The following is a 12650-nucleotide window of genomic DNA, read 5'->3' on the forward strand; positions in this document are numbered from 1 at the left end:
TGAGAATGGAGTCAGGGGATGGCATTTGTTATTTAATATATGTCAGATAGCCAGGTGGAGATGTTTGATTAACAGCTTATTAAAGAGTTAAAGACCTAACTTTAGAAAGAAGTTCAAATCCTGCCTCTTGGACTTACTGCATGATCTCAAATGGGTTACCAGACAACCCTGCACTTCAATTTCCTTACCTATAAATGTGGAAAACCTAACTATTTTATAGGATTGCTTGAGGATTAGGTTACGTGGATCTGGACTCAACACAGGCACCTGCATGGAAGATTCAGATTTCAGAATCACCTGGGGATGTATACAAAATGAAAATCATGCAGACAAGCGAAAAGAGGTAAGAGTCAGAGAGCATCAGCACTGAAGAGGTGGGCAGAGGAAGACAGGCAGAAAAGGAGAATTAGAAGGAACATTAATAAAGGTAGGAAAACTAGGACAATAGCATCCCAGAAAACAAAGGAAGTTTTCATGAAGGAAGTGACTTTTATGAAGGAAGGTCACTTCAGGTGCATGGTAGGAATGAGAACCTAACATCAACAGTCCAAAGAATGGAAAATTAACATGGAAGGCAAGAGCTGCAGGCTATTCTTTCAAGGTACATAGTTACATGTCAAGGGGAAAAAAAACATAACATAGGGCCAAACTAAAAGAAAATATGGCACAGAGAAGAGTTAAGTCCTTCTTTAAATTTGTTTGTGTGCGTTTAAGATGGGAACAACTTTAAGAATGCAGGAAAAGTAAAGAATGACAAAATGTGGAGGTGAAGAAACAGACCAGAGCAAATGTTGGAATAATATCCCAGAGGGGCAGGAAGACCTCACACAAACTCCAGGAGAGAGATTAACCTTGGGAAGTAGGCACTTCTCTGAACTTGGGGGACAGAAAGTGAAGGCAGAAAAGCAGCATATATAAGAGCATGAAAAGCTGAGGAGGTGAAGAGCAGAGAGTCTCCATGTTTTCTAGAAAAGAGGAATCAAGGCTATCTGCCCAAAGGCAGTTGTGGGAAAGGCACAGGTGGCTTAAAGAGAAAAATGGAGTACAGGAGCAAAGGAAGGATGGGGAAGGGAAGGATGACCCAAGGACAAAGCATGGCTGAGAAGTTCAGTACATCCAGCAGATTTTGTCATACTACCTGTCTCCATAAATGCCTTTAGCAGTGCTTACCAACCCAAGTCTAAAAGAAGAAAAAGCAAGTTATGTGTATTTTATCACAATTAAAAAATGAAAAAATTAATGCCAAAACATGTTTAGAGTAGAGAAAGCAGATGGGATAATTCAGGGTTAAATATGTAGAGAGGATGTGGTGAAAAGCTAAAGGGAAAATGCATAGAAGGTGCTGGCAAGAGAGAAAGTGATTAACGGGTTGAATTTAGAAAACACAACAAAAAGTAAAGCTATGGCAAAAAACACTGTGAGCAACTTGAATTAAAACAAGAAAACTTCCCACGATTTTAATCCCTTTAAACTACCATTACATTTTCTGAGAAAATGAAATGAAATGGGGTATATTTTCAAACCAACAAGCCAGAATAACTTTGAAAGAATAGGCCTAATTTCAACAAGGGTTTTTGGGCAGATCCAAAATGGTTATATTCAATTTGGTAATACAGCAACTTGCTTGCTTGCTTGATTTTAAGATTCTATTTATTTATTCATGAGGGACACAGAGAGGAGGCACAGACACAGGCAGAGAAAGAAGCAGGCTCCATGCAGGGCACCTGATGCGGTACTCGATCCCGGAACTCCAGGATCACGCCCTGGGCCGAAGGCAGACACTCAATTGCTGAGCTACCCAGGCGTCCCAACTTGCTAGATTTAAATTGGGCCTTAACAGTAAAGAATTATGCTTCTTTTGAGGCCTCTCAGATATATTTAAACAGAGCTAAAAGCTTCAAGCTTTTTTTATATCTTCTAGATCATTTCCAAATGGAAACTATAAAATTTCTGAAGTGATGGATACTTATCAAACAAGGTAACTATTTCCCAAATAAGCAATCCTCTGCAATCAAAAAGAGGTTTCATCTTTTAAAAATTTAATCTTAAAAAGGAAATAAAACAACTAGAATTTAGAACAAAAACAGTGATTTTTCTGTATAGTCCTGATCTGATAAAACAATACCCCATTCCCTCTCAAGGGACACACTCAGAAAGTCTATTGATTACAATGCTTCTGTTAAGTTATGAGTTTAAGAAACATCATTTTCTCACCAGAATCTGAAGAGTAGTTACTAACAGGATAAGTTTTAAAGATGTTCTCAAAAGCCTCTTTCTCTGATACACCCTGTTTGCTTACAAACAATGCTTGCAATGTATGAGCAGTGTCATAAAATACTAATGCAGAAAAGTCCTATATGCATTCCTACTTTTACATAGTGCTGTTTCAAAAAGCCCATTTAATTTTCCAATTGACAGGTCCAGGGTCACAACCTAGGATGCATGATCCAAGTAGAGGTCTTTCTTCTGTTCCCTTTTCCCACTTTGCCTCTCTTATGACTAGAGCGCTAGGATAGTCATGAATGGAAGAGTAGAGGTGGGAGGAAGGAAGATCAAAGAGAAATGGTCAGTTCATAAGCACCATAAGCTCACTTTATTTCATTCTAGGAGAGACCAAGATTTATTTTTCTCTTTCAACTTACCTATAAAGTTCACTCCAACACATTATAAAAAAGGGAGACCTCCACTTCCAATATGACACTGTAATTGATACCAGATTTTTCTTCCTCTTGTAAACAACTATTAAACTGGACAAAATGATGCAACTATTTTTAGCTACTGGATAAAGGAACAATAATGTGAGCCTACATTTGCTTGGTTCTCTGCCTTGGGACAACTTTCTAATTGTAGTATAGTGAGTTAGAGTCCTAGTAGAGCATGGCCGGACACTGAAGAGGGCAGGACTGTGCTGAGTAGGGACCACAGAAGTTTGTATAAGGGTTCCCTGAGAGTCCTTAACCAATGCTGAGTGTAACTACATAAGGCTTACAAAAGAGCAGCTGTAATAAGGTCAAGCAACAGAGGGAAACATTGCCAATCTAATCCAGCCTGAATAAAGAGAACTCATGACCACTCTGCATATCAATTTGAAATGCTAGAAAGGCTTCACTTCAAGGGAAAAAGTACACCCTAGAATAAGACCAACTCTAGACCACATTAACAAAGTCTAAAACCAAGCCCTAACAAAACCCACAAGGCAAAAAGAATCTGGTGGAAGAGTTGTGCTAAGTTAGGGGAGCCAGAAAAAAAACCTTGAGCTTTCCACAGATATTCCCCCGGCAAACCATAAAGCCTACATAAAGCCTGTATTGGGCCATCAGCCAGTAACTAAACTGCTACTAAAAAATAAAACAAAACACTCTACACTAAAAATTTTTTTTTAAAAATTGGCATATCTTCAATATGTTAACACTGCCAATACATAATAAAAACATTACTAGACATTGAACAAAACAAGAAATGTGACCCATAAGAAAAAATAAGTCATTAGAAACTGACTTTAAGTTGGCCCAAATATTGCATTTAGTAAAAACTTCAGAGCTGCTATTTGAAATATGTCTTAAATAAAGTAAAATGTTTTTAAACAACAATAATAAGAAAGGAAAATACATAAACAGATGAAACTCTCAGTAAGGAAACTGAAACTACACAACACAATCAAATGGGAGGGGGAAAAAGGAAATTCTAGGGTTGAAAGGTTCAATAATTAAAATGAAAAACTCACTGAATAGACTTAATAGGAGATTGGAGATGGCAGAAGGAAGAGTCCATGAACTTGGCAGATCACTAGCAATCACCAATTTGAGGAACAAAGAAAAAAAATAAGATCAAAGAAAAATTAATACAGTATCAGAAATTTGAGATTGTCTAACACATATGTAACAGGAGCCCCAAAAGACTCTAAAAATAAAGCAGAAAAACATCTGAAGGCACAAAAGTTAAAATTGTATTAAGTTTGCTGAAAACACTATTACCAGATCCAAAAAGCTCATCAAACTCTAAAAACAATAGATAAAAGAAAATCATATCTAGCTACATCATGGTCAAAGTGCTGAAAACCAAAGAGAAAGTCTTTTAAAAAGCCTAAAAACAATATGTTACATACAGGAGGAAAAATAATACAAAGAACACTAACTTCATCATAACAATGGGGGCCAGAAGATGACAGAACAACATTTTTAAGGGGCTGTAAGAAAAAAAAAAACTGTCAACTCAGAATTCTATAACCAGTGAAAATATCCCTCAAAAAATGAGATAAAGATCTTCTAAAATAAAAGCTGACAGAATTAATCCCAAGAAGTTGTGCACTACAAGATCCTATAAAGAAGGTTCTCTAGGTGGGAGGGAAATGATATGAGACAAACTGAAATCTGAAAGAAGGAAAGAATATCAGAAATGATGAGTAAGTTGTTAAAAATAAAAGTTTATGGTCTTTATTCTTCTCAAAATTTCATTAAAAAGCTGTATATTAAAACTATCTTAAAGATAGTATGTAAGCAGTTTTTAACATATATAGAATATGTATGTTATGTAATAAAAAATATGACAACAAGAGCACAAAGAATAGAGAGGGTGGATAAGAGGAATTAAGTTATATTTGTGAAGTGAGAAGGGGTAATGGAAGTGTCCAGTGAAAAGCAGGAGATGTAAAGAAGAGAGAGAAATGGGTATAAATGTTAAATGATATAATATTCACAATAAACAGACTTTAATAAGTTAAAGATGCAAATTTTAACCCTAGAGTAATCGATAAAAGATGTAATTTAAAAGATGGATAACTGGGATCCCTGGGTGGCGCAGCGGTTTAGCGCCTGCCTTTGGCCCAGGGCGCGATCCTGGAGACCCAGGATCGAATCCCACGTCGGGCTCCCGGTGCATGGAGCCTGCTTCTCCCTCTGCCTATGTCTCTGCCTCTCTCTCTCTCTCTCTCTCTGTGACTATCATAAATAAATAAATTAAAAAAAAATAAAAATAAAAAAAAAATAAATAAAAGATGGATAACTAAAAAGCCAGTAAAGAAAATAAAATTAATTTTAAAATACTCAATTAACCCATAAGAGGGTATTAAAAAAGAAACAGAAACAAAAACAAAAGGGACAAATAAATACAATGGCAAAGTGGTAGATTTAAACACAACCACATAAATAATTTCATTAACTGTTCATGGATTAAGCAATCCAGCTAAAGGACAGAGATTGTCACACTGGATTTAAAAAAGCAAGACTCAACTACACATTGTTTATAAAAGATAACTTTTAAATTTAAGAACACAAATAGGTTAACAAGTTACAATAAAATTTTATTATGATAAAATAAATTCATCAGAATAAGATACCAAGCTTAAGTATGTATCTAATAAAGGAGCTTCAAAACTCTAAACAAAATGGCAAAACTCAAGACACAGAAACATCCACAATCATAACTGGAGAGTCTATCATCTTTCTCTTCAAAATTGATTGAACAAGGAGAAAAGAAAAGAGTAAAGCCAAGGATATCTAAACAACACCATCATCTAATTTGACTGAAAAGACATTTATAGAACATTACACTGAACAACTGAAGAACACATATACTGGGCCATTAAACGAATCTCAATGAACTTTAAAAGACCGAAAGAGTTTTTTAGAGACTATGTTCCCTAACCACAATAGAAACAATTTTTTAAAACCAGTAATAATAATCTAGACAATATATGGAAAGCAGAAAATTTCTAAATAATTCACAAGCCAAATAATAAACCACAGGAATTTAAAAATATCTGAAATAAATAATAAATTAAAAAAATAAATTTATTGCTTTAAATGCCTATGTTAGAAAGAGGTTCAAAATTAGTGATATAAGTTTCCACCCTAGGAAAGCAAAAAGAATAGTATATTAAGCCTAAGAGAAGAAATAATAAAGAACAGAGTGGAAATCAAAGAAATAGAAAACTGAAACAACAGAAATTTTTAAAGCAAAAAATGCTGGAGGGCAGGAAAGTAGTATTACTGGCTCTTAATCATATTCTCCTAGGAACTGGCCTTAAAATCAACGTTATGTCAGGTTCTCATGGATCTCCAAGACCAGTTTTTCACTTCTCAAAAGTGTAGTTAGGTCCATGTAAGAGACAAATAAGAACTGGGTCCTGGGCCAGGGACAGAAATTATCTTTCACAAGCCCCACAGCTTTATATCTGTACCTCTTCCAAGAGTGTCTGGTAAATATGTAGCCAATGATAATGCTAGCTACATCCATATGTTTCCCCCCTCCTTTTAAAATAAAAAGCTAGAATTTCTTTTGTAAGTTTTTTGTAATTTTTTTTGTAAATTTAAAAGGAATTGGAGCAGTACTTAAAGAAAACCTCTTATAAAATATCTTCAATAGTTATAAAAAAAGCATTCTTATGCAAAAAGAAAACCAAAAAAAAAAACCTGTACTTAACTCATTTATTTCTGAATTTAGATTTCTGTATATTGTTTTATTAAAAAGAGAAATCTTTTTTAAAACTGTCTAAGAAAAACCATACATTTAACAGAAAACTCAAGATCACATGTGTAAACTAATGTAAAAGCATAAACTGTTACTTATACAGCTCCTACACCAAAAATTCAAGGACAGGAAAAGGCTGCAAAGTGTTTAGTTTCTGCTTTTTTCGACACCACATTCGCAAGTTTCCAAAAGAGAATGGGCAACACAAAGGCAAAAGGAAAAATGTCTTTCAGTGTCCATTTAAAATTTTAACTGAGTACTTCTCAATAAGACAAAGCAAAAGCAAAAGCCAAAAAAAAAAAAAAAAAAAAAGCCTCATTTTTAAGCATTTGATTTAAAGTGCTACTTTATTTAGGGTAAATCACAAATCTGAGGTTCATTCTGCAGAAATATAACCATCCTGCAGTATAGCACAGGTTTACAGTTTTGTGAAACCCACCTCCAGGACCAGCAGCTTTGTTCTAAACCTCAGGAGCCAGTGGCTAAACCTATATTTAAACTAAGTCATTCCTCAGCTCCATGCCACGCTTCAACAAATCCTTAAACACATACAACCATGTACAGTGCCTGCGCTGCCTCTGACTGGTGTGCAAGGCCATCATGTGTAACATACGTCTCAGTTTCTCACAAGCCTGGGCTATCGTGGCCACTTTACCGCTGCACCCTGAGCCCAGCCTCCTCACCTTCCTCAGCCCCCAGGACTCGCTTTTCTCACTCTTCAGTACACTAGTCCTATATAAGCTTTTCAAATCCCTAGTTTCTTTCACCTTTTCAAAATCAATTCAACTATTACTGGAACAAGTGTGCTACTGTGACCCATCCCCCTCCTCTCCCTAAAACAGCACACCATAAAAATTAAGACGCCTGTTTTCTCAGGATGAAAAGTTTAGAAGGACTGCAATAAAGAAATGCTTCAATGGGCCCTTAAGAAAATAACCCAGCGAGACTTTCACAGTAAATACCTTTTTCCCCTATGGTAACTCCTGAGACAATCTAGGAAAAGCAATTTGATTTATAGTAAACTTGACCTTATCTAGTCATCACTCACAAGAATCCTGCCAGCTTGATTGTTTATCCAATACAGGCTTTCTTCTATGGTAGCCACTGTCCACAGAGTTGTGTTTATAATTAGACTGTGCAGTGTTAATTATGCTGGCCGCCCTGCCAATGTTCTACGGAGCCTACAGGGAGAGATCAAAACAATCATTCCCGAATCATGAGTCACCTCACTCTTTCCACACTACAAACCCCTGGCAGCCTCTCAAATCTGGCAAATGATAGTTATGCACACGACATACTCATACAGCCTTTCACATTTAGGATGAAATATGAAGTTCCAAAACCTGCTCCATACATTTTTCTAAAATTTTTCCACATTTTAATTCTGGAACTCTTTGCTTATTACAGAATTATATAATTTGAAGGTGAGAAGGTTTAGAAAAATTTCAAGGCCTGGTTTAACCAATAAAGAAGGGAAGTTCTGCATAGGTAAACTATAATTATAGATTCTGCTTCACACTGAAACAGTTCTTCTAGGGAGGGGCAATTATCTCATTCATCACCGTATCCCTGGTGCCCTGCAGGGAAAATAGCTATAATAAATGTTGAAATGAGAGTAGCAACACCCAACATATTAAAATTAAGTATTAATTAATGAAAATTACCTCCATGTCCACTCACAGATTCTCCAAGGGCTAAATCTCCAAGGCTTACTAAAGTTTGGAATAAGATAGAATTAACAAGCTAGCTATGAGGTTAAGAAGGTCCTCCTAACATCTATTGTGGGGTTGGGTCCCAAATCAGCAGGGCTTAGTAGTACTTCAGTGATTATGGGCTTTGAATCACTCCATATCATTTCTTCTGGACACTGACTATTCTTACTTCTTACTTACTTCTTAGTACTCTTCCCTCAGAGCCAGTGTGAAATTTAAATCAATTATGCTTTAGGAGGCATAAAGCATAGTGCTGAGGAACATGTGGATTTTGGTTCTGGCTCCACCACTTAGTGTGTTGTTGGGACCTCAGTTTTCTTACAGGTAAAAAGAAAATAATGACTGCCCAACCTGCTTAGATAATCATAGACATCAAATAAGATAAATGGGTCATAACACTTTGCAAACTATGAAGTACTACATTAAATGTTATTTGCTAATATATTAAATAATTATGGTAGGAGCTTCAAAATCATAGCAAATAAACACATCTTTTACTTTTCAACTACACACACAGCACTTCCCTTTAAGATGCATTGGTACAATTCCCCCCCCCCCCACCTTTTACTATAAAAGATGATGCTTAAATGTCACCTACAGCACACATCAGTAAAAAAATTCATAAAATAGGTAAAGTCTAGAAACCCAGTCTGTCTTCTGTGCCACAAATACCAAATGATAACATAAGCAACAATTCTGGCCTCTTGATGTCGTTTAAGATCAGCAACAGCAACGCCCATAAAGGATTTCAGTGTGGAAGACAGTAACTTGAGATAATTCTGTTTTGCAGAGATTTTAATACACAGGTTTTACATTTGAAGTCATGTGACTTTTGAGATATTTGCCAAATGGCTGCCTTGATTGTAAATACACTACAACTCTTCCCAAAATATCTCTAGGGATTAAGTGTATCTAAAGGCCATGCTCATTTACTATAATTGCATTTACACAATAAAACTCAGATAACCAATGACAGCTACACTTTATAAGAAGGCAATTTAAATTTATATAATGCTCACATTTTCTGATTAAAATAACCTGAAGGGCAGTATTACAAAGCTATCAATTTTACATTACCAAACCAAAACACTGTCAATAAACTTTTCTCTATCTTCAAATTCTACACATTTTATTCCCTTAGCCTAATCACATCTGTTATTTTCTGTGCAATTTTGTAGTCAACAATAAGCAAAAATCAACATTTTAGTGCAGGAGGAAAGAAGCAAATAATATGAACTTGTTTGTTTTCCGTTGCAGCTATGAAGCACATAATTTTAAATATCTATCAAGGAGAACATTTAAGATGAAAAGGAAGCATTCTACTAGAGAAGGCCAATGATCAAAGAGTATCAAATACAAACAAGGGCTACAGCACATAATCTGGACATGAAATGTTTCAAATATAGAATTTCACGTAAAGGATCAAGGAGGGGCGGGGCGTGAAATTTCAAATATAGAATTTCACGTAAAGGCTCAGTGGTTGAGCATCTGCCTTTGGCTCAGGTGGTGATCCAGAGGTCCTGGGATCAAGTCCCATATCAGGCTCCCTGCAGGGAGCCTGCTTCTTCCTCTGCCTATGTCTCTGCCTCTTTCTCTATGTCTCTCATGTATAAATAAATAAAATCTTAAAAAAAAATCTTAAAAAAAAAAAGATCTAGGAGAGAGGGACAAATAAACACCTGTAGTGTAATACAAACCTTAACTGCAATACAAGAATTAAAAAATAAGAGTAATTTCCTTTAGTAAAGGAAGAAAATTTTCTACCTCAACAAATTAGGCATGCTTTTAACTTATGTCCACTTAAACCTCTAAATCAGCCAATGTTCTCCATTCCTCTCAAAAGACATTTTCTGACACCAAGTGCCCACTGATGCCAAAAGCGCTACTATCTAGAAGGTCCAAACACTTATGTCCCCACCAGAGCAGCTGTGTTCTTGCCAAGGATTAGTTGTTCTCCAGTCAATACATGCTAGTTAAAATTATGATTGTAGTTACATAAGTATTTCATTAAATGAAAAAAAAAAAAAGGAGGAAAACTGTTTCTGTGAAAGCTGAGTATGCAACAGAAAGACCCTACAAAAGCAAGTCTCCCAAGTAACACAGCTGGCAAATTAAGTATTACCAAGAAAAAACAAAAAGATTGGGGAAACAGGGCCCTACAGCAGAATGTTTGCTCCCAGGCTTCAAAGTGTCTAAGTTCTCAAACCACTTGGAAAAAAAAAAAAAAAAAAAAGAAGAAGAACCTGGAAATTATAGATGCATCATGGGCAGCACAGAAGAACACAAAACTCTAATCAGTGGGTCCACATGCAAACTAAAAGCTTCAGTCCATAAGACAATATTAGTAACTAAATTTACACATTTTGACTTGAAATACTAGAGCAAAGTATTTTTCTTTATGACTTCGATTTTTAACTAGTTTTTCAAAGTTATTCATTATATTTGAGATCACGTTAAAGGGAAACTGATCTAAATCTAAGGTTTACTCTAACAGTTCATCCTGACAATCAAGGGCACGCACACATCTAAGTTCCCCCAAACACAAATCATAATGTATACATCTACTCATGAATGTCTAAAGAATAATTTTACTACAGGGATCCCTGGGTGGCGCAGCGGTTTGGCGCCTGCCTTTGGCCCAGGGCGCGATCCTGGAGACCCGGGATCCAATCCCACATCGGGCTCCCGGTGCATGGAGCCTGCTTCTCCCTCTGCCTGTGTCTCTGCCTCTCTCTCTCTCTTTGACTATCATAAATAAATAAAAATTTAAAAAAAAAGAGAAAAAAAAAAGAATAATTTTACTACAACACTTAAGAACTTTACTCTGTAGTTACACTTGCTGATGAGTTTAAACCACAAGATGTTTAAAATCATGTTTCATTAATACATGTCAAAACTTAAAATGTATTCTTTGACTAAGTAACTCCAGAAGAGAAATACATCCTATGAGTAACTGAAGAAAGATGTATGTATAAGAATGTTTACAGCAGTCTTATTTACACAGTAAGAAAAAGAAACAATTTAAGTGTGAAACTATTGGGGCTAGATATATTCATACCTAATAAAATATCAGAAATAAAAATTAATTATATCATAAACATTATTTACTTCTATCTAAAACATGGAAAGTTGTGCAAAATATAGTATTAAGTGGCAATTTACAGAATTTTAAATAAATATTCATCCAGTTGGATGCACCGTAAATAAAAATGTTAATACTAGTTATTTCTGGGAGTTATGGGTATATTGAGCATTTTTATTATCTATACTTTCTACTTTTTATCTGTATAAAAACAGGAAACCTCCCTCAAATTTATACAGACCATGCTTTAATCTGTGGAGATCTAAAGTTAATGAATTGATGAAAAATTATCAACACTGTTGCAGTGTCTTAGAAATGGCCCTGGATGGTGCAGAAAACCTGGGAGAGCAGGACAGAACTTGCTATTAACCTCCCATGGGACCTCTTATTAAGAAGCGGAGTCTGTATCTCCACCCCTTGAATATAATGGCCTTAAAACTTGCTTCCATTAATGGTACTGCATAAATGACACTGTAAAATTTCTAATCCTAGCTTTAAGAGGCCCCGTCCCTTTCATTATTTCTCTTGTACTGACCGGAAAGCCCCATAAAAATAAATCTGAGCTAGTCTCCCTGTGGATGAGGAACCGTGCTGGAAAGACAGGCCCAGCCAACAGGCAGCACCAATGGCCAGATAAGCCAATTAAGCTATTTTAAATCTTCCAGCTCCAAATTAAGCTGTTAAATCAAGTGACCTCAGGCAAGACCAGTGGAAGAAACATCCAGCTGAGCCCAGTACAAACTGACAAAATTGTGAGCAAATAAAATGGTTATTATTTTAAGCCTTAAGTTGTGTCGTTTGTTAGTTACACAGCAATAGATAAATGATTTATCCATCATCCACACAGTAGCTATTAATATTGTGGTGTACAATTCTTACAGATTCATTTATTCCCTAAGACAAAACTGAGGTTACACTATACATACTAGTTCTATGCTTCTATAGCATCTTGGAAATGGGAACACAAGCAGGACCTCATGGTCAGACTTCAACTCTGACCCTTTAGAATAGAACACCCAATATTCAGAACGCACAGCATTCTTCAAATGAAAACTGTGCAACTGTGGGCTTTTCCTCCAAAGGCCAAGAGCCTTGAAATACAGGACTCCATAGTTTATCCCTCATCAACAGATATGTGGATGCTCTTTCTGCCTGGGGTCCTAGTACAGGACTAGGTCAGACAATGAAAAAAGTTAACACCAAGTTCATTATCAAAATCCCCTTCTTAATGCCACCACCAATAATGATGATGATCAAAATGAACATTCACTAAGGGCTTTAGCATGTGCTAACAATGAGCCAGGCACAGCAGAGTAGTTAAGAATGACTCTCAAACCAGACTGGAAAAAAAAAAAAAAAAAAAACAGACTGGTCACTTCCTGTGTAAC

General features: G+C 35.9%; 1 protein-coding gene and 1 non-coding gene across 2 annotated transcripts in view; both read right to left on the reverse strand.

The window, feature by feature from the left end:
• Positions 1–12650, reverse strand: part of LOC121489040 (leucyl and cystinyl aminopeptidase) — a 97444-nt gene that overhangs the window by 66613 nt on the left and 18181 nt on the right. The window lies entirely within an intron of this gene.
• On the reverse strand, positions 6555–6681 carry LOC121490280. The gene has a single exon (XR_005987600.1). It is a non-coding gene; the product is annotated as a small nucleolar RNA SNORA13 (small nucleolar RNA).

Source organism: Vulpes lagopus, chromosome 4 (assembly GCF_018345385.1).
Source record: "Vulpes lagopus strain Blue_001 chromosome 4, ASM1834538v1, whole genome shotgun sequence".
Taxonomy (NCBI): Eukaryota; Metazoa; Chordata; class Mammalia; order Carnivora; family Canidae; genus Vulpes; species Vulpes lagopus.